Genomic DNA, 26,042 nt, shown 5'->3' on the forward strand with positions numbered 1-26,042 from the left:
TAGACGCGCGTCTCCTGCCATTTGAATGTCTTCACCAACTTGACGCTTCCTTATACGAAATATTTGTATTTATAATAAAATTTGTAAGGGGACAGTTTGGAGTGATATGAAAAATCACATCGAGAGGCACTGCAAATGCTGGAAATTATATGCAGCAAACAAAGCGAAAGACAAGGCCACGCTGTACGCTCAGCGCTTGAGAAATATAAAATTTTTCATGCTAATAAAACGAAAAAAAAAAATAAAAAAATTTAAATGGACCCAAAGAGGTTTAACTTGTGCTGGAGTTTTTCCTTTTTGTGTTTGGCATTGCAGAAACCAAGGGTAATTACCGGCGCAGCGCAGCTTAAAGGCTTCTTGGTTGTTGGCATCTAGTACACACATACATACATACGCACACACACATACATATAGAGCGGATCCACTACAGTGGAGTTAATACTCTCCGTCGCCGTTGCCAATTAAGTCATTTGCGTTAAGTTGACTTTGTGGTTTGTTGTCATAAATTTTGACTGATTATACGCATTCGTCTCTGCTTGCAACACTTTTCCTCAGTCACAAAAGCAAAACCAAAAAAACGCTTCTTCATCCCAACGAACATTTGCATACCTCTGTGTGTGAGTGCTCGACTGCTATACCCATCCCGTGCCAGTAATCATTACTCATTTTACAACAAAAAAGTACTTCCTTTATGCTATTTTTGTTGTTGGCGAACTTTTCAAAAATGTTGGTTTCTACTTGCATTGAATGTTGTTGTTTTATTTGTTTTTGTTTTTTTACAAGCTACTTCTTAGTTTTACAAAACCCAATTTTGCACTAAGGGCTCATATTCTTAAACGTATGGATGTATGTATATATGCGGGTATGTGTGAATGTATGTATGCATGTATCTATGTATGTATGTATGTACGTATTTATGTTGTTGTTGTAAATGTCCTTGCGCCGGCTGTGTGTGTATTTGTGCGCAACACTCAGTTCATTTATCTGGTCAGCCCACTTGAAAGCTTTGCCTTTATCCCTTTTCTAGTCCATCGGCATGCAAAACTGTCCACACGCACCCGGTAATCTATCATTCAATTAAAAGCAGTCACTTTTCTGTTGAGACTTTATGCCATTTTGATGTTCAAAGTGTGGTTTATATAGGTGGATGTACATATATATATACTTATATGTATATATCAATGCGATGTGTAAATGAATATATGAGCATTTGGGTGTCTGCGTTTTATTCCGAAATCAATTTGCATGAAATGTCTTCATATCTGAAAGTTAGTATAAAATTTGAAGCATAAAAGTTTCTTTCATCATTAAATGCTCTCGATACCTTGAAAGTTACACGCGCTTGAACCCACATAATGAAGTCGCTTTATGTTTTTACAATATTCGCAAAATTTTGTACGTTAGCTGTTTAAAAAAAATTCATTTTTTAGAATCCAAAATTTGTTGAAAACTCACAAAAATGTAAAAAATTTCATAAAATTGTTATCAAAATTTTCTACCTCACAATCGGAATCTTTCAAAAGGTACTTCGTATAAAGTTCACAAAATTTCACAAAAATTTCAAAAAATTGTGAACAAAATTTTTAAGTTTTTAATCGGGATTCTTCAAGGCGAATATATTAAATGTGGTATCGGTAAATCTACGCCGGGTCCATGTGGCTGTCAGCTTAGAATCAAACAAGGAGAATTCATTCTTTGTTTTCTATTTTGCTTTGACAAACAAACTTACAAAACTTTGTTGTTGGTCTAGTGCCACCGCCTTTAATGAATACGAGTCTTTAGAAGGGTTCAAAATTTTGTAAAAAATTCACAAAAATTTACCAAGTGCCATAAAATCGTCGTCAACATTTTTAACTTTTTAACCGGAATTTTAAGAAAGGTTCCAAATTTTGTACGAAATTTCACAAAAACTTAAATAATTTCGCAAAACTGTCATCAAAATTTTCAAGTTTTTAATCTGAATCTTTCGAAAGGTTCCAAACTTTGTACTAAATTCACAAAAATTTCACAAAATTGTCATCAAAATTTTCAATTTTTTAAACGGAATTTTAAGAAAGGTTCCAAATTTTGTACGAAATTTCACAAAAACTTAAATAATTTCGCAAAACTGTCATCAAAATTTTCAAGTTTTTAATCTGAATCTTTCGAAAGGTTCCAAGCTTTGTACTAAATTCACAAAAATTTCACAAAATTGTCATCAAAATTTTCAATTTTTTAAACGGAATTTTAAGAAAGGTTCCAAATTTTGTACGAAATTTCACAAAAACTTAAATAATTTCGCAAAATTGTTATCAAAATTTTCAATTTTCTAATCGAAATCTTTCGAAAGGTTCCAAACTTTGTACGAAATTTACGTAAAATTCTCAAAAATTTTCAAAATTTCACAAAATTGTCATCAAAATCTTCCAGTTTTTAATCAGAATCTTTAGAAAAGTTCCAAACTTTGTACGAATATTACATAAAAATAAAAAAAAAAATTAAAAAATTTCACAATATGAATACCAGTCTTTAGAAGGGTTCCAAATTTTGTCCGAAATTTAGGTAAAATTCTCAAAAATTTCACAAAATTGTCATCAAAATCTTCCATTTTTTAATCAGCATCTTTAGAAAAGTTCCAAGCTTTGTACGAAATTTACATAAAAATCAAAAAAAAAATTTAAAAAATTTCACAAAATTTTCATAAAAATTTTCAATTTTTTAATCGGAATTTTTCGAAAGGTTCCAAACTTTGCAAAAAATTCACAAAAAATCTTAAAATTTTAAAAATTTCACAAAATTGTCATCAACATTTTCAATTTTTTAATCAGAATCTTTATAAAGGTTCCAAACTTTGTACGAAATTAAAATAAAAAAATAAAATAAAATTGAGAAAAAAGTTTTAAACTTTAAAAATTTCACAAAATTGCCATCAAAGTGTTCAACTTTTTAATCGGAATTTTTGTACAAAATTTTACAAAAATTTAAAAAATATTACAAAATACTATAAAAACTTCTGAGCATGTAGTTATATGGTCCTTTTAATTTTACTATAATAAAATTGTATGGTAAGTTTAAAGTTGTTGTTTTTTTTTGTTGTTGTAGTAGCATAAACATTCCCCGTGCATATAGGACTGAAGTGACAGTCCTTGGCCGGATATAAACCCGTCGTTCCGGTTACGTAGAACCGACTGTCGTGGGAACGTTAAGTCGCTTCTTTCATTTTTAGAAACTCTTTCCATAACTAGAAACATATTTTAGAAGTACGAAGAGCGTTTGAATTGGGCATCACATCTTTATATCTAAAGCATCGATATGTTAAGGAACATTCAAAAGACGCGCCTGGATATGGTTTTAAAATAAAGCATGTAAAAATTTAGATTCACTATTTTCATTCATAGTATGGCTCTTAACAATTATATGTGCAAAATTACATATTTGAAAGGTCTACCATCAGCACATCTACAGGCTGTTATACGAAAAATCCCACAAGCAGTCAATTCATGAATGACTAATTGTTGAGAATGTCCAGTTATCGATGTTGAAGGTTGTTCAGAAATACCTTGCGCTGATTGCTGAATCAACAAAACGTCCAGTTTTTGGTCTGCCAGTCCTCAACAGAACCAGTTTCTTGACATTTTTTTACCAACCTTTGAATTGTCGACTCATTTGCACGATTTTTAGGCCATTTTCATTATTAGTATCAATAAATTTAATTTGTATCCTATTGAGTAAAATTGCACAACTGTCTACTTGACAAATGTCAAAGATGACATACAGAAAGTTAACGTCTAGGAACTATTCACTGCTGATATCTAGGCGCCACTTCTCAAAGAACCCTTTGTGCATATTTATTTTCAAGTTTTTCTTCTTTTTCATACACAAACTATTGTAAGAATCTCATAAAATTTCAACGACTAGTTTGTGTAGGAATTGACGCTTCAGGTGGCGCTGGAAGTGATCCTACTTATTCCACCCAAATCTACTTTTAGGATTAATGTAGCATGTAGTTAAAAGAAAGCACACACGGCCAAGCATCATTTGTACTATCTGTGGAACACTTGCAAGACGCATCAAAAACAGACTATGTATCTATTTCCCAAGATAGATCTTAACAAAGACTATAAAATCTGATGATAGTGGTCACCATATTTATAATGACGACTCAAAGATGTACAATGGCATTGGATCGGAAGCGTACTAGGAACCATTATCCTTGAATTGCTCCCTTAGACTCCTAGATCGCTGTAGCGTCGTTCAAACTGAGATGTACGCTATAGACAAAGAAGCAAAAACGATAAGACTAAAGACTTACCTTCGACAAACCTTTTTGTTGATAGTCAAGCAGCGACGAAGGCACTGACCTCAACGCGCATCAATTCAAGATGTGTTAAAGAATGCAGGAGGTCATTCTAGCTTATTCAAGAACGCAGCACCACACTGTTTTAGGCCGCCGGCTACTCTCAAGTGGAGGGGGGAAATGAAACAGCGAATGAGTGTGTGCAAGGAAAGGCTCTAAGCTTGACTTTCAGGCGCTGCAATTGACTTAAGCATAATCCCGGGAACCAATAGAAGGTGGTCTCTAACTACTAACTGCAGGGTCCCCAAAGCTCTTTGAGCAAAACTGAATCTTAAAAGGACGTACCAGCGTACTCACAGGTAACATACTGGCTCACTGCTCTTTTGGCACCCTAGCCAGTAGAATGGCTTCTGTAGGAGTTGTGGAGATGAAGAAGAAATTTAGTCGGTACAACACCTTCAAATTCACTTCAAAGTAGCCGGACCAAATATCTTGGCAATTATTTCTTTGAAGACCTGGGGAATTTGCAGAATGTCTCACTGGAGAGACTAGTTACCTTCTTAAAAAACGCTAAGTGTTTTAGGCAACTTAGTTGGGTGGAAATCAAATGCAGGTATCACAATGGGCCTTAGGGCCACCGAGTGCGTTGTCTTTGACAAGCAACCTGGCTAACTTAATCTAAATCTTGCGAGTATTTTACATATTTCGTATGTGAGTATGCGAAAGGACTATATAAAGTATAATCAATTTAGAGTTATCGGAATTTAAATTGAAATAAAACAGCAAAAACTCAAATTGATTGGATAACACAGGCCGACAAAATTTAACCAACCTTCAGACCCAGAAACCAGACTATATATTTCCGAAGGTTTATGATGCGATGAATCCAAATCTGGCCTCAGAATTGCTCTATCAGCTCTGGTTTTCGAGATATCCTAATCTAAAAGTGCAAAAAACACCGTTTTTGCCTATATTTGAGGTTATGTAGCCTTGCAGATGTTTTCTTTCCCCAAAATTAAAGGATGGCATCTTTAAACACAAGCCTTCTTTTTTCAAATGGCGTTGAGTTTGCTTAAATATCATTTTTTTCGCTGAGATATCGCATTTTGAAATTTTCATGTTTCTAAATTTTCCTACACCTGAAAATCGATTGAGATAACATAGACGTGATATAGTCGATTACCAATTTTCTTGCATTGAGTCTTATTTTTCTTAAAATTTTGTCTCACACCATAAGTGTGCTAACTCACCAAACCCCTACACTGCTTGCGGTATGATAGGGGTGGTTTCTAGGGGTTAGGGATGTGTGTGACTCGGTACCCAAAGGATAGATAGTGTAGGGGTGTGGTGAGTCAGCACACTTATGGTATGAGACAAAATTTTAAGAAAAATAAGACTCAATTCAAAATGCGATATCTCAGCGAAAAAAATGATATTTGAGCAAACTCAACGCCATTTGAAAAAAGAAGGCTTGTGTTTAAAGATGCCATCCTTTAATTTTGGGGAAAGAAAACATCTGCAAGGCTACATAACCTCAAATATAGGCAAAAACGGTGTTTTTTGCACTTTTAGATTAGGATATCTCGAAAACCAGAGCTGATAGAGCAATTCTGAGGCCAGATTTGGATTCATCGCATCATAAACCTTCGAAAATATATAGTCCGGTTTCTGGGTCTGAGATGCTGTCGGCCTGTGTAATCTTCATTATTTTAGTGTAGAACCATTCATGACATTTATTTTTGAAATATAGTCCTTGGCAAATGTTGGCTGCAACTGCACCGTAATTCGGTCATTTGTAAACACCAACTCTGAATGACTCGCTCGAGGACTTCGGTCGATATATCGTGAATAACTTTAGTAATATTGGCTATCAATGCCTCAATCAAAGCTGGTTGGTCCACAAAGCAATTAGATTTTACACACCTCCACAAATAAAAATCCAAAGATGTGATATCACACGATCTTGGTAGCCAATCCACTCGAGACACTTTTGACAGAGCGTCTATTTTTGTAATAGAATTGTACGATTTGTAAACATTGTTGAGGCGTGAGTATTTCCATGATGATGATGATGATGATGAAATACTAATGGATATTGAAAAAAATTATGTATTTAGTTGGACAGTAGTCACACGTGATCTGTCAAAAAAAACCTACTAGAAGAGGTGCCGCTAAACTGATCACCCTTTACAAACTAACTTAAAATTATGGAAGCAGAAAAGCTAGTTGTTTTTATTGTTTTTTTTTTTGTCTACAGTTTACGTGTTTATTTATTGAACCCGCTTTTCATAGCCTCACAATAAATTTTAAAATCTTACAACAAATTATATTCGAATTGCCTCAAACCCTACGGTTGAGTTCAGTATTCCCACGTCGTTCTTGAGAAGGCTGGCAAATTTTTTCTTTGCAGACGGCTACGACTTTTTGTATTAGTTAAGGAATTTGGCACTGGGCTTGGGTGGTTTTGCAATTTTACTAAGTAAATATTTTTCTATACTATCTTCAACATTGATTCTAACTACAGGCATTTCATGATCTCTGTGAATATTTTCGTTGCAAGCTTCGTTCCATCCGCAAACTAGGTTTTGAGGGTTGTGCTAGGGCTGAATTAGAAGGAGGGAAGAGTCTGCACGGACATAGGTACCTTTGTTTTCACCGACGGATCTACAGTACCTGTTCTTTGAATTATGACCGATGGCATTTTTTCTGAAAACTTCAAATATCAGGTAAAATTTTCAATCTAATTTGGGTTTCGCAGAAGAGCCGGAGAACGATATTCTGAAGATTGTGTGCTTCCAAGGGTCAAAAACCCCCCCAGAGTTATGGTTTGGGGCTGTATCACCTCAGAGTGACCAGGTCCGCTACATTTTGTTGAGGGAACAATGTGCTCTGTCCAGTACGTGGACGTGCTGGAAAACGTTTTGCTGCCATATTTAGAAACCCTGAAGAGTCCGAGAGACGAATACACCTGCACAAGGATGAGCATGAATTGTCTGAATTCAATGGAAATAATGGTTTCGCCATGGCCTGGCAATTCACCCTACCTTAACCCCATCGAAATTTGTTAGGCATACCGCAAATCGGCAGTATACCAGCGAAATAATACCATAATACAGCAGCTTAATGAAAACATCGAAGATGTGTGGTATAATGACCAAAAACTTAAGATGAAGTTAACACAGTGCGTAGCCAGTATGCCTCAAAGAATTGCGGCTGCCTCAACAGCAAGGGGAGGAGCCACGAAGTATTAGTTTAAAATAAATAGTTTTAATGAAAAATGTCAAGAAGCTTTTAATAACAACAAATATGTAAACTTTTTAAAATGCTTTAAAACCCTTTGCTTTTCATTCGCTCTCAAAGCCATAAATATGTAATTTTTATCATCGGTCATAATTCAATGGCCAGGTACTGTAAGTCGGAATATGAAATTGGAGCGAGGAATTTCTCTAAATCAACCAATATTTCAGTATCCTTTAAACTGCCGAAAACTAGTAAAGCTTTTCAAGTAGAGGTCTTCGCTTTCCTGCAGGCATGCAAAATGCTTAGGGATCGCTGCTCGGAGGGAAACATAAATATTTTTACGGATAGTTAAGCTGCGATCAAGGCCCTGTGGTCGCCATGTTGCAGCTCTCTTCTGTTTAACTCCTGTAAGGAGAAAATCGAACGTCTCGAAAGTGCAGGAAACATTTATCTTATCTGGGTCTCAGGAACATTTAGAGAAATGAAATTGCCGACGTCAGTTGTCCCCATCTCAGATGTTGGTGCCCCCTTGACCGTTGTTAAAGGAAACTGCACACTTTCTTTTAAAGGGCCAGACAGATGAAGTTCTATTTTTTCGTGCGCTATCTCAAAAACACTTCAGCCTCAGTACGATAGAATCAGGATGCTTAAAGTGCTAGGGATTCCTCGTCATTCAATTTCCAAACTCATAGCGGTGTTCACCGGTGATTAGGTAACCGGAACTCATGAGGATGTTGACTACTTTCTTTGCAACTGTCCGGGTCTGGCGACTAGGCGCTTAAGGTTCCTTAGTCTGCCTTTTGCTGGGGCTGAGGCAGTTCTCCAGCCTCGATTTATTTTCCCTCCTCCACTACATCAATAGCATAGGATGGCTGTGGATGGTTTTTCTTCCTTTAAGTATATAGTGGCCTTTTCGCAGATAGTGGCGTAAATGATGGTATCAAAAAGGCGCTCTGGGGCTAGTTGTAGTGTACCCGATAAGTGCTTAAAAAATAAGCCCCAAAGTAAAATTGGGGAAGTAATATATTCAGTAGTAGTAATATCATTTGCTGGAATCCTGGCTATTTAAGCAATGCGGAACCTAGTAACCCAGTCAATGACCGTCCCTCTGATTTAATCTGCAGGTTCTATGAATATCCGCGAAAACGGCAGTGTAGAAGAACTGACAAGCTCAGGGGCCTGTCCGGATGCATTTCATACAAACATTACGTAGAAACGTGATGGACGAACTTGCTCTGAAAAGATGTCCAGTTATGCAAACGTGTAAAATAGCAAGAAAACCAGGTGTTTCCTAAGTAGATCCCATTAAGTCATGTTTACAAGTTGCTGACCTCTCAGTCGCCACAGATGCTGAACTGTCCATTATTTGCAAGACTATACAAGGCTGAAGTTTTAAGTAAAGGGTGGTTAAGTTTTAAGGGCCGGTGTTGATTTTGAATAAAATACAATTTTTATGGGAAATTATTGTCATTTATTTTTATTATGATAATATTGGTATGGCTCAATTACGTATGGAAAAAAATATCGGCCAACTGACCGCCGCGGCTTCGGCGGCACACCTCCATCCGATGGTCCAAATTTTCGATGACGCTGAGGCATAATTGAGGCTCCTTGCCGTTAATGTGCCGAATTATCTCCTCCTTTAGCTCTTGAATTGTTGCTGGCTTATGGACGTACACCTTTTCTTTCAAATAATCCCAAAGAAAGAAGTCCAACGGTGTCAAATCACATGATCTTGGCGGCCAATTAACATCGCCGCGACGTGAGATTATTCGGCCATCAAATTTTTCGCGCAAAAGAGCCATTGTTTCGTTAGCTAAGTGACAAGTGGCACCGTCCTGTGGAAACCACATATCGTCCACATCCATATCTTCCAATTCGAGCCATAAACAGTTCCTTATCATTTCAGGATAGATAACACTATTCACAGTAACTGCCTGACCCGCTTCATTTTGAAAAAAAAAAAAACACCGGCCCAATGATTCCGCCGGCCCATAAACCACACCAACCAGTCACTCTTTGTGGGTGCATTGGTTTTTCGGCAATCACTCTTGGATTATCATTCGCCCAAATGCGACAATTCTGCTTATTGACGAATCAACTGAGATGAAAATGTGCCTCATCACTGAATATGATTTTCTTCGAAAATTGGCCATTCACTGTTGCCATTTCCTGCCACCATTTCATAATAAGCCTTAATAACTTTGGCGCGTTGGTCGATTGTGTATCTTTCCATGGTTCAAATTGAGTTAGTCTGGAATAGAAAAATGTCAAATGAAATGCAGAAAAAACTTGACGTTTAGGTGTGGTTCACATTCAACATCGGCCCTTAAAATTTAACCAACCTTTAAAAGACTTATCGAAAAGTCAAATGAGTTGCAACAATTAGGCTACAAAAGAGTTAAGGCGCCTTTGACCAAGAGAAATTCAACAAATGACAACTTCTCCCTCTGGTTGACTTTCTCATTGTCTCTTAAGAGCCCATGCAACTAACCACCTGGCACATAGCTTTAAATTGCAAACAATAAATGAACACCAAATAAATTCCATAATTGAAGAATTGTTATCCTTTTTCTATTTAATAAACACAACAACAAACTTAAATCTGCAATACCATCCTATAGGAAATTATTTTACAAATTTACTAACAACAATTTTTGCTCCTTCTCCTTGCATCCGCACTCCATTGACGATATTCAGAGGCAGCAGGCTGCCACGTGTTGACGCTTAAGCTGGAGCATCTGCCGAACTGATTGCCAGTAAAATTTCAAGCAATAGCAACTGGTTGCCAACGCAACACCAACAAATGTTTACTACCTGTGCGAAATATGTGTGTGTGTGTGTGTGTGTGTGTGTGCGAGTTGTAGTTGGTAGTAGTTATTTTTTTGTTTTGTTTTTGCAGCTGTAACAACTATGCCGTCACTTGGATTATTAGAATGCGTAGAATGTGGCATGCAACATATTCGCACAACAACGTACACATCAACAAGAATGGCGCGTGCCTGCTTTGGCAACGCAGAGAGCAAAATTCTCGTCTTTTTATTAAAACGGCAACAAATATCAACGCACATACACGCACACGCACACACACAGATATGCAGTAAATTCGTTTTTGCTCAAAGGAAGTGAGCTACAAATTCCTTGCTTGCTGGCATAAAAAAATTATCTCTTGGATACGCGGATGTACAGTGAAGGACTTAAGTCTGCATACAGCAGCATGTTTTCTTATTTCCCAGAAGGTAAACAATAATTGAAAATGCTGTTGTTGTAGTTTTTTTTTTAGAATTCATTTTTATTCATAAATTTATAAAACTTAAATTATTTCACTTGCTTTATAGCAAGAAATTTAACAAAACAACAAAAAAGCGGTATGACAAAAGTCCATTCAACTTATTTGGTTCACTCCAACCAAGCAAGCATTGAAAAAGTAACTGTAAAGTACCGTTATTCGAAAATCTCAGTTGACAAATCGTCGCTGCTATTACAAAATGTGATTGTCCTTTTCATGGTTTGTCGCTGGTCTTGACCCCGAAAAAAATAAATACATATCTTCCCGTTTTAAGAAAGAAAACCACAGAAAAGAAAATAAATATTCCGGCGGTATTGCAAAAATAGCAAATTTAAGTCGCGCAATGGTACAAACGATTGTAAAAAATTACAAAGAGACGAATTCGTATGAAAATAAAAAGCGAGCCGACCGCCCGAAGAAGCTGTTCAGAAGAGATGTAAACTCAATTTTAAAAGAAATCGACAAGAATGCTAAACTTCTTTTATTTTTTCTTCCTTCTTCACTCCACTCGGTAGCATAGGGCCTCGAAAAGACTCAGTCTTGCGTTGGTTTCGTTAATCTGTTTTGATTTCTGACAGGGTAGGTGACTAGCCTACCGCTACCAGTCCTAAATGGTGGAAATGTCCATCTGTCGTTGCTTAGGAACAACATCTTCCAACTGTTTAGAGCACTATCTGTGTTTCATATTTTTCTGGCAGAAGGATAACACAGATGGTTGAGGACTTCGTTAAATTTGGTGTGTCTGCGCTATAACCGTGATAGCCGACTTCCTCTTGTTGGCACCACTGATGCAATGTGTAACTGTGTCTTTTTCTTTGTTTCTTTGCTTGTTTTAGCAGCCACTTGCTGGCGCCAATGCCACAATGCAAGTAATGCGCTGACTTTTGTGCCTGAGTAGGGATTGGAAGGTGAAGGTTTTTGGGGTTGAGGAACGAAGGAAAGTTGAGGAACCTAGGAAAGTAGGTAAGTTTAGAAAAGTGCGAAGACCGTGCTTTACGCCGGTTGAGTCCACAACTTAGTGCTTCGAAATTGGTCCAAGATATCGTCGAGACATCCGAAAAAAGTGCGCATCCGTGAAATATTAAAATATGTCGTAATACAGTAAAATTTCCTTAGCTGCACCTTTCGCTTAGCTGCCTCAAAAATTGTTAAGTTTTCGTACAAAAAAATTCGCTTACCAGCTTTTTGAAAAATCGTTTTGTTTTTTGTGGGCGATCACTAGACTTATGTTATCGATCTTCATTATTGCACATCCCTTATTGAAAATGGGAAAACGAAATGCCGCTATTTCTTTAAGCCAAAAATTAAAAATAATTCAGACAGTGCAAAATAAAATTGTTAAAAATGAATTGGCGAGAGAAAATAACTGTATTATTTCTACAATTAATCGAATTATTAAAGATGAAAGAAAATTAAACAAAATTGACTGTAAAACGAGCAATAAGAAACGCCGGCGCCAAAGGTGCAGTGCACCTGAAAGAGTTGAAACGGCCTTTTTGTTATGGTTTGACCAGCAGAGACAATATGACGCCGTTATTACAAGCTTCATTCTGCTTAACAAAGCCAAGGAGTTGGCAGCAAACCTAGAAGATGAATTCGAAGTAAATCTCACTTAGCTGTGGGGTTGGAGAAAGCACCACAACATAAAATTTGGTAAAGTTCACGGCGAGGTTAGAGACAACGATGCAGAAGGAGCGTCGAGGCGTAGTGTATCATGGGTATCTTCCATCGGGCCAGACAGTCAATAAAGAATATTATTTATCCGTTTTGAAGTGTTTGAGAGATGCTGTACGTCGCAAACGGCCGGAAATGTGGGCACACAATTCTTGGATTTTGCATGATGATAACGCGCCATCGCACCGAGCCCAAATTGTGCTGGATTATTTGACCAAACACCAAGTAATACCATCGTACATGCACCGTATTCACCTGATATGGCCCCGTGCGGCTTCTTTTTGTTTCCCAAGTTGCAGGCACCATTTCGTGGAAGGAGATTTCAGTCGATAGAGGAGCTCAAAAAGAATGCGACGAAGGAGCTGAAGGCCATCCCTTCGTCGGCCCACCAGGGGTGCATGGAGGACTGGGTTAAACGTTGGCACTTGTGTGTTGCTTCAGACGTGCCATATTTTGAAGGAGATAAAATAAATTTGCCCGGGAATCCAGGATCCGAAACGTATTTATTTTCTTTGCTGCGCACTCCAATATCTCTCGTCCTCAGCGACGCTCGCTCGACGTGCGGCTCCGTTCCCAAAGGGTTAATACCTACTGTGAGGCACGGCGGTGGTAGCTGTATCTGGCGGTGAAAAGATAACCTTTATTGAAGGTACTATGGACCGATATACTTAAATATGGAATCATATTGGAACTACATTTGAGGCCAACAGTCGATGGCTGGGGCTTGGGCAAGATTGGGTTATCTAACAAGACACTGGCCCTAAGCACACCGCACTACGAGTCAAAGAATGGCTCTGTAATGGAATGGCCGCAGGGTCGGGTCGAGTATATTTGGGCGCTTTTAGAGAGAAAAAATCGTGAAAGTATAGTAACTGGCGCAGAATCGCTAAAAAAGAGTTGATGGCGGCATGGAAACAAATAACGCAGGAAGAGCTTGCTCAAATAGTTGGATCAAGGCCACGAAGCATTCAAGCTGTGATTGACAGGTAATGGTAGGTGGTGGACCTACTAAAAGTATTCAAAAAAGCATGAATAAACTGGTTTTTGAAACTAATTGAACTGTAAGCTGACTTTTGTCCTATCACTTTCTCGTTGTTTTGTTAAGCTTTTTTTGCTATAAAACAAGTAAATTAATTTAATTCCTATGAATTTATGAATAAAAATGAATTCAAAAAATAATTACATAAGCAGTTTTTTCAATTATTTCTGGCAAATAAGAAAAAAAGCTGCTGTATGCAGACATAAGCCTCTCACTGTACATATGTATGTATGTATGCATTCATTTGAGGCTACATACTTACAAATATTGCTATTTAAACGCTGTACGCGCCACTTGAAGTTTGCTCGGCTGCGTAAAGTTGGTTTTCTTTCACCTTCGTTGTTGTTGTTGTTAATTTCAGCATTCACAAATCAGCGTCGACCTTCTTTTCTTTCGTTATTAAAACTACAAAGTCGACATTAGCTTTATGTTATTGCTTTTAAAATGATTCGAAATGAACAGTTGTGGGCTTTGAAATCTAGTCAGGTCGAATGGCATGCGCTTAAAGCGCAGTTATATCCGGCAGGTAGAGGATTCAGCGAAAAAGCATGCACTTAAAACCAAGGAATTTCAAATTTAAGGAAAATTATAATAAAAAAATTAGCATTTAAAAGTGGCCTTTTCGAAGGTGCAAACCTTTACGTAAATAAATAAACGCCTTTGGAAGATTGGTGTAAATGTTGGATAATGCAAAGACTAATTGCCTTCGATTTGCCGCTTCTTTGCTCGCTACGTTTGGATTCTGCTCGCTACGCTTAGACTCTGCTCGCTTGACGCTTGCATGTGAAAGCAACCACAAAGTTATTGAGAAAGATTCACCGTTAGCGAGTATGGATATGCCTCATAAAATTAGTAAAACTCTCTACTTTCAGTGCTGCCAACTCTCGTTCAAGACAGTTAGCCACAAGACCGCATTCATACACGGAAATTTTTGTTGTTCCAACATTGCTAGTTCTCTTTTGGTGTTGCTCGCCATGTTCACACACCAGGTTGAGTTTTTATTCAACAGTCAACAACAACATTGAGAAGAACGAGAATACAAAGGATGTTGACAGAGTACGAGCATCACAAATAACGGGTTTAAGCAACAAAGGTTTTCCTATATGAACGCGGTCTTATTAGTACTTATTAAGCGGGCCAAAACGATCCTTTCGTGAGAGAGCTAATGGGTTAAAATATACTGCAAAATTATTCCTCGTATAATTTCACAATATTATTCTTAGCAACATATTTCTCTGCGATGTGAATTTTAAATTTTATTTTCATTTATTCCAAAAACACTTAGGTAAATTATTGCAAATTTAAAATGAGCATAGCAAAGAAATCTGACCAAAAAATGCAAAATGATTGTAAAGTTTTGCTATGTGGATCTAGGTCTTTCATCCAGAGTTGGGATCATTCCGCTCCCAGACCTTCAAATGACCCCCAAAGTGTTATAAACGAAGCTAACTGAAACTGAAATAAAGTTGAGAGCAACGAAAAAAAGCTCAAGCTTCAATAGTTCTGGCTTTAGCAGAGAAAAGTCGGAACTTATTGAATGGCGATAATTTTTCAAGCGTCTGCCACAAAAAATCAGAATCTAAGATAAAACTTACATAAGCCCAGCAGAGCCAAAAATATGCTAAAAGAAAAACTGTTTTAAGAAGGTATAACAATAGAAATAAATATAAAAAAATTTTATGTATTATTAACTAGTAATTAAAAAATTAGTATAAAAAATCACGTGACCCAGAGTATAATGAAAAAAAGTTGCTCCTCGGTCTGCATAATTTCTCCTTGAAATGTTGATGGATCTGTAAAAAGTAGAAAATTCTTTTAAAATAAAGTTGTAGTTATAGTCTGTCGAGCCGGAGTTTTGAAATTCGAAAAATTTTGCAATTTACGGCATTTTAAAAAAAGTACAGGGTGCGCCATCTTTTATGTCGGTATGAAGACATTGAATATCTTTGAAAAAAAACTGATTGGCATTAGTGAGGTCATTTTATTTGGTTTCATCACCTTGTCAAACGTTTCGTGTTTCATAGCGTCGATTTCGGTTGTTTCGGTGTAAAGTGATTCATGGTTGAAATTGTACTGAATTGACGTATCGAAAACATGTGTGTTGAAGTCGATCGGTTGGTATATGACAAAGTTATTCAGCGTTTACATACCGACATAAAAGATGGCGGACCCTGTATGCGTCAGTTACGTTATAAATGTCACACTTTAATTATGTTTATAAAATTTTTTTATAAAAATATCAAATCTATGGAGAAAACACTTTCGAATATAAAAAAAAACCGCAACAAAAAATATTAAAAACTGTATGAGTTATCATGCAGACCGTGCCGGAAAAAGTAGTTTCAAGAAAAACAAAGTGTCAATCAAATGACCGTATACTCAGTTTCGTGGCTAATCTCGTTTTTATAAACAATGGAGTGGGCAGCTAAAAAAATCGCATTCCAGTGATTGCATTCCATAAGTGTGGTAAAAGTGCAGGTGGGATTTACGAATTGCTGAAAAAACTTACTATTTCGAGAATGTTTGTTTACCGCACGATCAATCGTTTTCCAAACACGTCTGAAGTGACAGACATAAAAAGCAGTGGTCGTCCTCGCGTGGTGCGAACCAGTGCAGCCATAAAAGCCGTTCGATAAAGAATTCGCAGAAATCCCCTCAGGAAACAGGACATCATGTTCATCTTCACATGAAAGCCTTCCGTCGCTCAACTGGTCATTTTTTGACAACGCGCTTAAAGTAAATTAGACTCGACAGAAGCAAGCAGCTGCTTCGGTGGCACGTGATCAACGGCCATGAAAATATTATTTTCAAAGATGAGAAAATGTTCACTAGCGAAGAAGTTTTTAATAAGCAAAACGACAAAATCTATGCTAAACCTTGAAAAGATGCAAAAAATATTGTTCTAAAGATTCAGCGTGGCCACCATCCAGACTCCATAATGGTTTGGTGGGGAGTGTCTTGAGCAGGCCTTACATCCCTTCCTTTCTGCGATAAATGGGGTAAGACTGGGGCAAAAGTATGCCAGGAAGATATCTTAGAAGGCGTGGTGAAGCATTTGAGCAGTACTCTTTTCGATGGAGAGCTCTTGAATCTTCCAGCAAGATTCTGCTCCAGAAAACCACCCAGCAGTGCCTAAAAAACAATATTCCTGGCTTCAAAGCTGCAGAAGATTGACCATCTGGAAGTCCATATCTGAATCCATTGGACTACAGTTTGTGGTCAGAATTAGAGAACATGGCCTGCCGAAGGCCTCACAGAAATTTGGAGAGTTTCAAACAATCTTTGGTTCCAGCAGGAAAACTATGCATGGAAACTGTGCGTGCTGCATAGCTGAAAGGCCTAATCGTTTGAAGGATTGTGCAAAAGCAAATGGGTGAAAATTAAATGATGGTTTATAAATAAAACTAGCTTCATTACAAAAAGTGTTTTCATTTCATATCTATAACGGATTTAACTTGTAACAGAACTTATGATAGGAGTATAGGGAATAGGAGTATAACTAAGCCCCGTTATTTGGTCATATCGCGAAAGCTGCATGACAGAATTTTTAGATTTTCGGAATGAATGTCCGATTTTACATAGCGGTCGGGACAGAGGATAAAAAAATAATAAATTATTGATAAACATTTCTTATTTATGCACTCACAGTAAAATAAAATTTTAAATGATTTAATATCTCAAAAATATTGTGTGAAAATTTGAAGTGAATGCGATAAATATTTTTCGAGTTATTCGACAATTAACAAAGTAAAACTCAGAAATTTCAAAATTAAATTCTTTTAAATTTTTACACGAAATGCGAAAAACTGAGGTAGATGGATTTTGGAAAACTTTGTAGAGAGGTTGAATAGCTTAGGAAAAATACAATATAATGGAAACCGTTGATCGATTCCATGTCAAGTGATCTAAGTATTTTGGACATTGACGTCAATTCTTCTTAATATTTCTTGACTTTTACAATTTGGAAATAAGGGGTAAATTGAAAAACAAACCAAACAAAAAAAGAACACAACAGACCTATAGCCCCAGCAGGTAGTTGCGTTACTACTGTAGTGTAATTAGTACAGCTAATTCTCTTTTTACATGACCCCAAAAAATTCGTTCACTTAAGAATTAATTTTGTGCTTACGCATTTTAATTCATTAAATATATTATAAGAAATAAATTATTAAACTGCGAGTCTCAGAGACTTTTCCTGAGACTAATTTAAACACTTCGCACATGTGTCGAAAAATCTCACTCTCTTTGCTTTATGAGATTCAAGAAAAACTCATAAAATATTGAAAATCGTGTTAAAACAAAACAATTCGTGTAAAAAATTATTATTTTTTTCTTTTAAGCTCGTGTTAAAAAATTCGTGTAAAAAGAGAATTAGCTGTATTTACAATTATATTTCATATAAATAAAATGGTAAATAATTTTGAGTCATTCATATTGAAAAATTTGCGTTTTTTAAAGTGAAATATCTTCAAGTCTTTTTAACATTTTAAAAATTTTTTTTTCATTTTCTGAAGATGAACTTTGTATTTGCATTTTGCATTAAAAAAATTTAATTTTTCAATTCAAATATTTTTAAATTTTTTTGAAATTTAGAAATAAAAAAAAAACTTTTTTGGAAAAAAATTTAATTTTTTTATGCAATATTTTTGGAAATTTTTGAAAAAAAAAATTTTTGAAAAAAAAATTTAATTTTTTTGTTAAACATTTTTGAAATTTTTTTGAAATTTAGAAATTTTAGAAAAAAAATTTTTTTGGAAAAAGCTTTAATTTTTTTATTCAAAATTTTTGAAAAAACCTTCCTCTGATTTTTTTCTAATGGTTCTTTTATAGCTAAGACTTTGCTCATGCGGCAAAGTGAAATACTGTTTCTTTAGATTCTTCTTGATTGCAGCTTCTGCATCTATAGTTGACGGCCACCCTAACTTTCGGGCATGCTCTTCCAAAGGCCAGTAGCCGGTCATTGTTGACATAATTCTAAACATGTCTGCTCGTGGCTGTCATAACAACTCGTCAGTTCTGGATTTGTTGAAATTGGACCACCTTTATTCAGTTATTTTGCAGATATTAGAGTTAGTCTATCTGTCAACAGGCTGCTTCTGGAATATCGAGAAGATTTGCCTTTTGCGCACTTCTTGGGGACAGCCTATTTCTACTGCTACTTCGCTATACGTATTTAAATATATCTGGAAAAGTTATGGGAGTACCATTATAAATCTCGCAAGAATTGCTGAGCGTAGTCTAAGCTGATATTAACCTTTTCGCAACGGGTGCCGTGTATAAAGGCAGTCACTTGGTGCATCACAGCGGCTGATGCCATCTCTGTGCACCAAAAAGTGGCTGCCGTCGTGTGAAGTGGCAGTGGTACAGATGCACCGTCGCAAAGAGTTAAGAAAAAATAGGAAAAAATTTGAAGGGAGTCTTTTTCAAAATTAAAAAAAAAAAATCCAAAAATTTTGAATAAAAATATTTTATTTTATTTTTTGCCAAACACTTTTTAACTTCATTCTAATTAATTTAAAAAATATGTTGTATACAAAAAACAAAAACAAAATAAAAATAAACAAAGATATTTCACTTAAACAAAAGTTTATACCAAAAAGAAAAAATTGGAAAAAATCTGAAGGGGGTCCTTTTTTTCAAAACTTGTTAAGTTCTTCTAATTATACTCAAGCCAAAGCACAATGAACAGTTAGTAGCAGTAGAAAAAAACAACAACAGCATCGTATTTTGTTTTTGCTTTTGGACTCTGATATTTCAAAATTTATAAATAAAGATTGAAGATTGGCGCGTACCCCTTTTTGGGTAATTGGCCGAGCTCCTCCTCCTATTTGTGGCGTGCGTCTTGAGGTTGTTCCACAAATGGAGGGACCTACAGTTTTAAGCCGACTCCGAACGGCAGATATTTTTTTTATGAGGAGCTTTTTTACATGGCGGAAATACACTCGGAGGTCTGCCATTGCCTGCCGAAGGGCGACCGCTATTAGAAAAAACTGTTTTTTGTTTTGGTCTTTCACCGAGATTCAAATCAACGTTCTCTCTTTGAAATTCGAATGGTAATTACGCACCAATCCATTCGGCTACGCCGGCCGCCACTAACTAAATTAAATTATTTTACATTAAGAGGGGAGCCTGCTTTAGAGGCTTCAAAAAATCGATTTTTTTTTGCATAAATGTCTTTCCAAACTATTCAAAGAATGTGTCCTCAAAAATTCAGAAGCAAATTGAAAATATTTTCGGAGTTACAGAAGAAATTGCGAGCAAGCGTCGAGCAGGTATACGAGCGGCTGGATCGCTCGAAGTGCGATTTCTCGGGTTTTTATTTTTACGATTTTTCCTAATTGGCGCGAAAGATAGGGAAAAAGTTAAACGTCCTATCGAAACGGGATAACATTAATTGTATTCGAAACTAAATTCTCTTCTAGTTGAACCCAAAAAACCTTAAGAAAGCTATCATTAACCCACTTTTTAAACAATTTAAAGTGAATTTGTTTTTCCAAAATGATTTTTTTTTTAATTAGCGAAAAATTGTTGAATTTCTCACTTTTTGTTTAATTTTCTTGGTTTAACTAGAAGCTATACTATATTGAAATAAAATTTTTTTTGGGTTTTTGGTTTCTGATGAAAATTGCAACCTGCATATTTCCCGCCGCACAACACTTGCACACTCGAGGCACCTCGGCAAAATGCTTGCACCAGGCATAATATGACATATAGTTTAATGAAAAAATTTGAGAAGACTGTTGAAATATATATTATAATAATAAAACCTGAAAGTTTCGTTTCAATCGAATATTTCTTTCCTTCCCAAAAAAATCCACGAAAAAATCGATTTATTGGAACCTCTAAAGCAGGCTCCCCCCTTAAAAGTAAATAAAATTTGACTATTTAGAGCCAAGTAAATAGAAAGAAAAAAACAAATCGTCTGCTCTACCGATACTGCCTGTTCACAGTGCCTTGGTTCAAGCTTACAAATAAACAAATTTTTGGTAGAATTATCGATAATCGCCTATTCGCTATAAATAAATCGTAAGACTTTCTCATTTTACTGCTATCTGAGTTAAGAAACTGCAAGTAACATGAAAGCACCCGTTTTATCGAATAATTTCGTCACTCACTGTACAATGTGCAGTGCACATAAAACTCTCCAAACATAGGAGTTGCTGTGCGTGCAAGTAAGCGCATATGTATGAAAATGCATGGTAAAGTCCTTAGGGCCCATTTATAGCCAGTTAAGCTGCGCTTAGAACGACATAAATAAAATAATAAAAGCAAAATCAAAACGTTGGCAATGAGTTGAAATTTAAAATGAGGTCTTTAAAGCATGGCAACGTTGTTAGGCATACAATTGACTGCTAAAGAAACACAAAATTTACCTACACACACACACATATCTACCGTTGAAAAGTCCTCAATGCTATTCGTTATGCAAGGAGCAACAAGAGAAACTGGAATACAAGGCGACTGGCGACTACTTCCAGCAAAGGAGAGCAAACGTACGTAGTTCATTTAATTGTTTGTTGTATTTTTGTTATCAGAATTTCTCCTTATGCAAAGCCGAATTCGAATGCCTAACAGGTGTATACACTGTGCGCATTCACAATAGATGCCAAGCAACAACTATGACTGCAAGTGTGACCGAGCGAGAGAGAGAGAGAGAAAGAGAAAAAGCCAGTGTTCTTCAAGCCACGCCCTCTCATGAGCATCTCGTTCATGCATAATTGATGCCACTGAGCGCACAAGCGAGCGATAGAGCGGCTACTTGGGCATGGCAGCAAGGCAGCTAAACGGATGGTTGAATGCCTTGTTGTTGCGACGGGTAAGTGTACCGCTCTTTGTCGACAAGTGCCGTTGGATACAGCGAACGTGTGCTGTGCTGCTGCTAGCTGTGACCGGTGTGGTTGTGTGCGCGCGAACCCCACCCCGTGCCAAGATGGCTGGCGACGCAGAGCGACCGTACAAGATAGACAGCCGCCACTGCTGCTAAGCCAAATGCTACCGATGGATAGAGTCGCGCTATCTTTGTTGCGCCGCCTTGACCTCCATATTGGAAATCGCTTGCCGATACTCACTGCTTGCTGCTGCGGCTGGAGCAGCCCCATTGTGAGTGCGCGTGTTTGTTGTTGTTGCTTGACGCTCATGGTGCCGATGATGGTGGTGATGAGGCTGCTGATGGCAGCCTTAACGCGCGATTAGGCCAAGCAGCCAAAACAAAAACAAAGAAAAAACCCACACACACACAAACACTATGCGGATTCGCGCTTATCGCGCTGCGGGGACAATTGCAAGGGTTGGTTGTTGCTTGCAAAGCAAAAAAAACAATAATACTTTTGCATGGGCGTGCGAGATGTGTATGCCCATACGGATGTACATAGAAACTACTTAATTCATAGTTTTATTTTAATTACAAACTGCTTTGCTGCAATCGATAAGGCAGCAATCACAAATTTTAATAAGGCATAAATTTCTTTGCAGCAACAAAGCGCAATAAAATCCCTCCGCACATTTTGTAGTGGACGTCTATGACTACAAAGTTTATTTTAATTTTTTGCGCGCACTCTTTTCATAGCGCTCGAGTGCTTTGAATTGTTGTTGTTGTAATGAAGCACATAGCCGTAGCTAGATTTGGCGAGGACTGCGAATTGGAAAGAGCTCAGCTACCGCATGCCAACAGCAGCAGCAGAAGCACAAGCAAAAGCAAGAGCAGCAGCAGTCTCAACCGTTTTGTGACGGTGGCGGTGGTGGTGGTGTTGATGATAGTGATTGAATTTCGCATTCAACGTTTGGCGACAGTCGGCGCTGCTTAGCTGCAAGGCTGCTCGAATTGGATGACTCGCCTTTGGCCAGTGGTTGTGCGCTTCAATTTCATAACAATTCGATTTAAATGCGAATTGTTCGCACGGCGAGTGTAACGCGTTTGTGCATCCGTTGTCGTTAGTTTTGACAAAAAATTTTTGCACTGTTGCACAAAAACACATACCTATACATACACCTAGTATGTGCCCCTAAGCGCCATAGACCAACAACGCAGCATTTCAAATATTTGTTCATTCCGACACACATTTAATGGCCATCTAAGGGACATTAAGTTGCTCCCAGCACGGCCAGTCGGGTCAACGAAGTGCCACAGCTCAGACGGCGCCTACACCAATTGTGTTGCAAGTGTACAGTCAATCAAGTGTTGCAGTGCGCATAGTGAAATGTTGCTGCTGCTTTGTTTGCATTACCGCTGCTTCTGCTGCTGTAGCAGTACCGTGAATTTATTGGATTTAATTAGAAGTGTCAACCAAATTATAACCGTGAATTAAGTGGCTTGTAAACGCAGACGAAATAAAGAGTGCGCTAGTGCGGCGAATAAGACGAAGTAGTGGAGCGGCGATAGGTGGTGGAATTTCCCAAGTGAGTTAATGACTTGAACACCAAAAGTAGGCGCATAAAAAAATACGGATCATAAAAAAATACGGAACACAAAAAAATTAAAAAAAAAAAATACGCTTATGAAATAACAAAAAACACAAAAAGAAAAAAAAAATATTAAAAAAACAGTGCAACAATTGACGGCATAAAAAAATGAAATAAGCGTAAATCAAGCCCCGACTTTCATCCGTCCTAGCGGCCAACAACAGTAAAGCACCAAAAATTTATGTTAAACTGCAACACTCAGCCTCTTAAAGTATCCGCTTTACCCATACATGCGCACATATTTAAACACACAAACAAAAATACTTTGAAAATATTTATCATCGGCACTTTGGTGCCACACATTTGTGACACCAACACTGTTACCAGCACATGTGTATGCGTGTGTGTGTGTGGTTACCTGCAGCCTATTGGCACTTCCGGATTTATGCCAATGACTCTTTTTATGTGGCTTGGTGATTACTGGGTCTCCATAAACATTTGATTGAATTGATTTCCCTTATGGAGTGCAGCTCCATTGTTCGCCTAAGTAGAGGTAAGTCGAATTGCTCTTTTCGATTGCTTCATTTCATTACGCCGTAAGTTTTATGTTAGTTTTTATAGCTGTTAGATTGTTATGGACTTTGACGGCACCTTGGAGTATTCGATGGCTATTTCAATACACTTTGTTAGAAAATTTAATATATTCATGACTGCTGAATTTTGAAATTAATTATAAAACCAACTAAATTTTTCACATTTTTATTATCAGTTTAGGTCTAGAAATTTATTTTTTTAGTATTTAAACTTTTGGTGATAAATCTTTTAAAAATATGCTGAAACAAGCACACATTTCACAAATAGATTTCTTGTGGTTAGTTTATAATTTGGAGCTTAGTACTGGGTAAGTAGCGGCAGGCTAATCACCTACCCTGTCAGAAATCAAAATAGATTAACGAAACCAACGTAAGACTGAGTCTTGTCAAGGCTTTATACCCCCGAGAGGAGTAAACAAGGAAAATAAAAATTTGGTATGGCAATAAGTTTCCGTCCGTTCTTCGCCAAAGTTACGAATTATTTAAACAATTAAATAATACCAGATATTATATGAAGTACGTGTCACTGGAAGCCACAACTTTACTCCATCTTTCAGGCAGCATACGTATCCCTCTGACGAAAAGTTCGAGTTCTTTTGACTTGATTCATTCATTGAGCCAGTTTGCGATGCTTTCGTAAGAAGTGAACCGGTCCCCAATAAGGGCTGACTGCATTGATCGGAATAGATGGTAATCCGAAGCTGCAATGTTTGGGGAATACGGCGGATGGGGCAAGATTTCCCAATTCAATATTTATGGTCTGATTTGCAACGTGTGGCCTGGCGTTGTCATGCAGCCAAATCAGTTTGTGAAGTCTACCGCCCCATTCCGGCCACATTTCGTTGAGAGCTCGATTCAAACCTACTGCAGTCGGTAACGATCGCCGATGATGGTTTCAGATGGCTTCCGGAGTACAAAACAAAGGGTGATTTTTCAAAAAAACACACGTAAAATGCATGAAATTTTTATTTAAATCGATAGTACCGTCCATATAATTTAATGTTTGTAGATTATTTCATGCAAATGTTGACCGCGACTGCGCTTCAAATGGTCCATCCGCTTAGTCCAATTTTGGCATACTCTTTCCAATGTTTCGGCCGGTATCTCACATATAAATGCTTAAATGTTGTCTTCCATTGCGTTAATTTAAGTAGGCTTGTCTGAATAGACATGAGCTTCAACATAGCCCCACAAAAAATAATCTAAAGGCGTTATATCGCACGACCTGGGTGGCCAATTGACATGTCCCGATCGCGAAATAAAATGTTCACCGAACTCGTCCATTGTGACGCGTGCTGTGTGGCACCGTCTTGCTGAAACCACATGTCATGCAAGTCAAGCTCTTGCATTTTGGGCAGAATAAAGTTGGATATCATTTCATGGTAGTGCTCCCTATTCACCGTTACGTTACGATTCGCAGCATCTTTTAAGAAGTACGGTCCAATGATACCTCCAGCCTATAAACCGCACCAATTCTTTGGGCTAATCTTCACTCCAAAATCGACAATTCTGCTTATTTACGTACCCATTGATCCAAAAATGAGCTTCGTCGCTGAGCACAATTTTTCGACTTTAAACTTTCTTAACAGAACACGCATTTTTATAATAAAATTCAATGATTTGCAAGCGTTGTTTGTTTGTAAGACGATTCATGGTTAAACTATAGACCAAACTGAAGATGCTTGACAGTGAAACAAAACACGAAACGTGCGTCAGCTGTGTAAATCACCTGTTTAAAAAGATAATAGCTAAAAAATCACCCTTTAGATGCCACCCTTCTGATCCCACCAGATGCACAACATAACCTTTGAAGCATGAATATTTTTTTTCGCTGTCGATGGACCTGGTTCACCTGGCAGGCTCCAACATTTTGGACGCTTAGATCCATTTTTCATCGCCAGTGGCGTTGAAATGCAGAAAACCTTTTCTTTTCTGCCGTTCAAAAATCATCTCACATGTTACCAAACGTCTCTCTATATTAATTATTCCACCCCTTCAATTGATGTGGCACCCAGTTACCTGCTTTCTGGACCATTCCCATTGCGTGCAAACGTTTACCGACGGTTGATCTGTCAACATCCAACTCTGTAGGCATATCATCAAGGGTTTGGCATACGTCTTAAACCATTAATTGTTCCTATTGAGTATCTTCGAATTTTTTCAATGCCCTTTCGCGATCTTTATCACTCACGTCGAAGTTACCACTTTGGAAGCGTCGAAACCACTCTTTACAAGTTGTATTTGATGGAGCTTGATTACCGTAAATATTGATCAATATACGACACGTTTCAGCTGCACTTTTCTTTAAAATGTAATAATGAAGCTTGACTTCCCGGAAATGCTGTTTTTTCGAGACTCACGTAGACATTTTTGACGTCAGATAAAAAAGTATCTTTACGCATGAAATGAATGCCAACAACTAAGTCGCCGAGGCAACGATTTGGTTCAGTTTTTTATAATATTTTGATCAATTTCTAACCATATTAATAGCACTTCTAAAGCTTTTAGCGCTAGCAAACTGTCTTCCATTTT

The sequence above is a fragment of the Anastrepha obliqua genome, chromosome 4 (assembly GCF_027943255.1).
Source record: "Anastrepha obliqua isolate idAnaObli1 chromosome 4, idAnaObli1_1.0, whole genome shotgun sequence".
NCBI lineage: Eukaryota > Metazoa > Arthropoda > Insecta > Diptera > Tephritidae > Anastrepha > Anastrepha obliqua.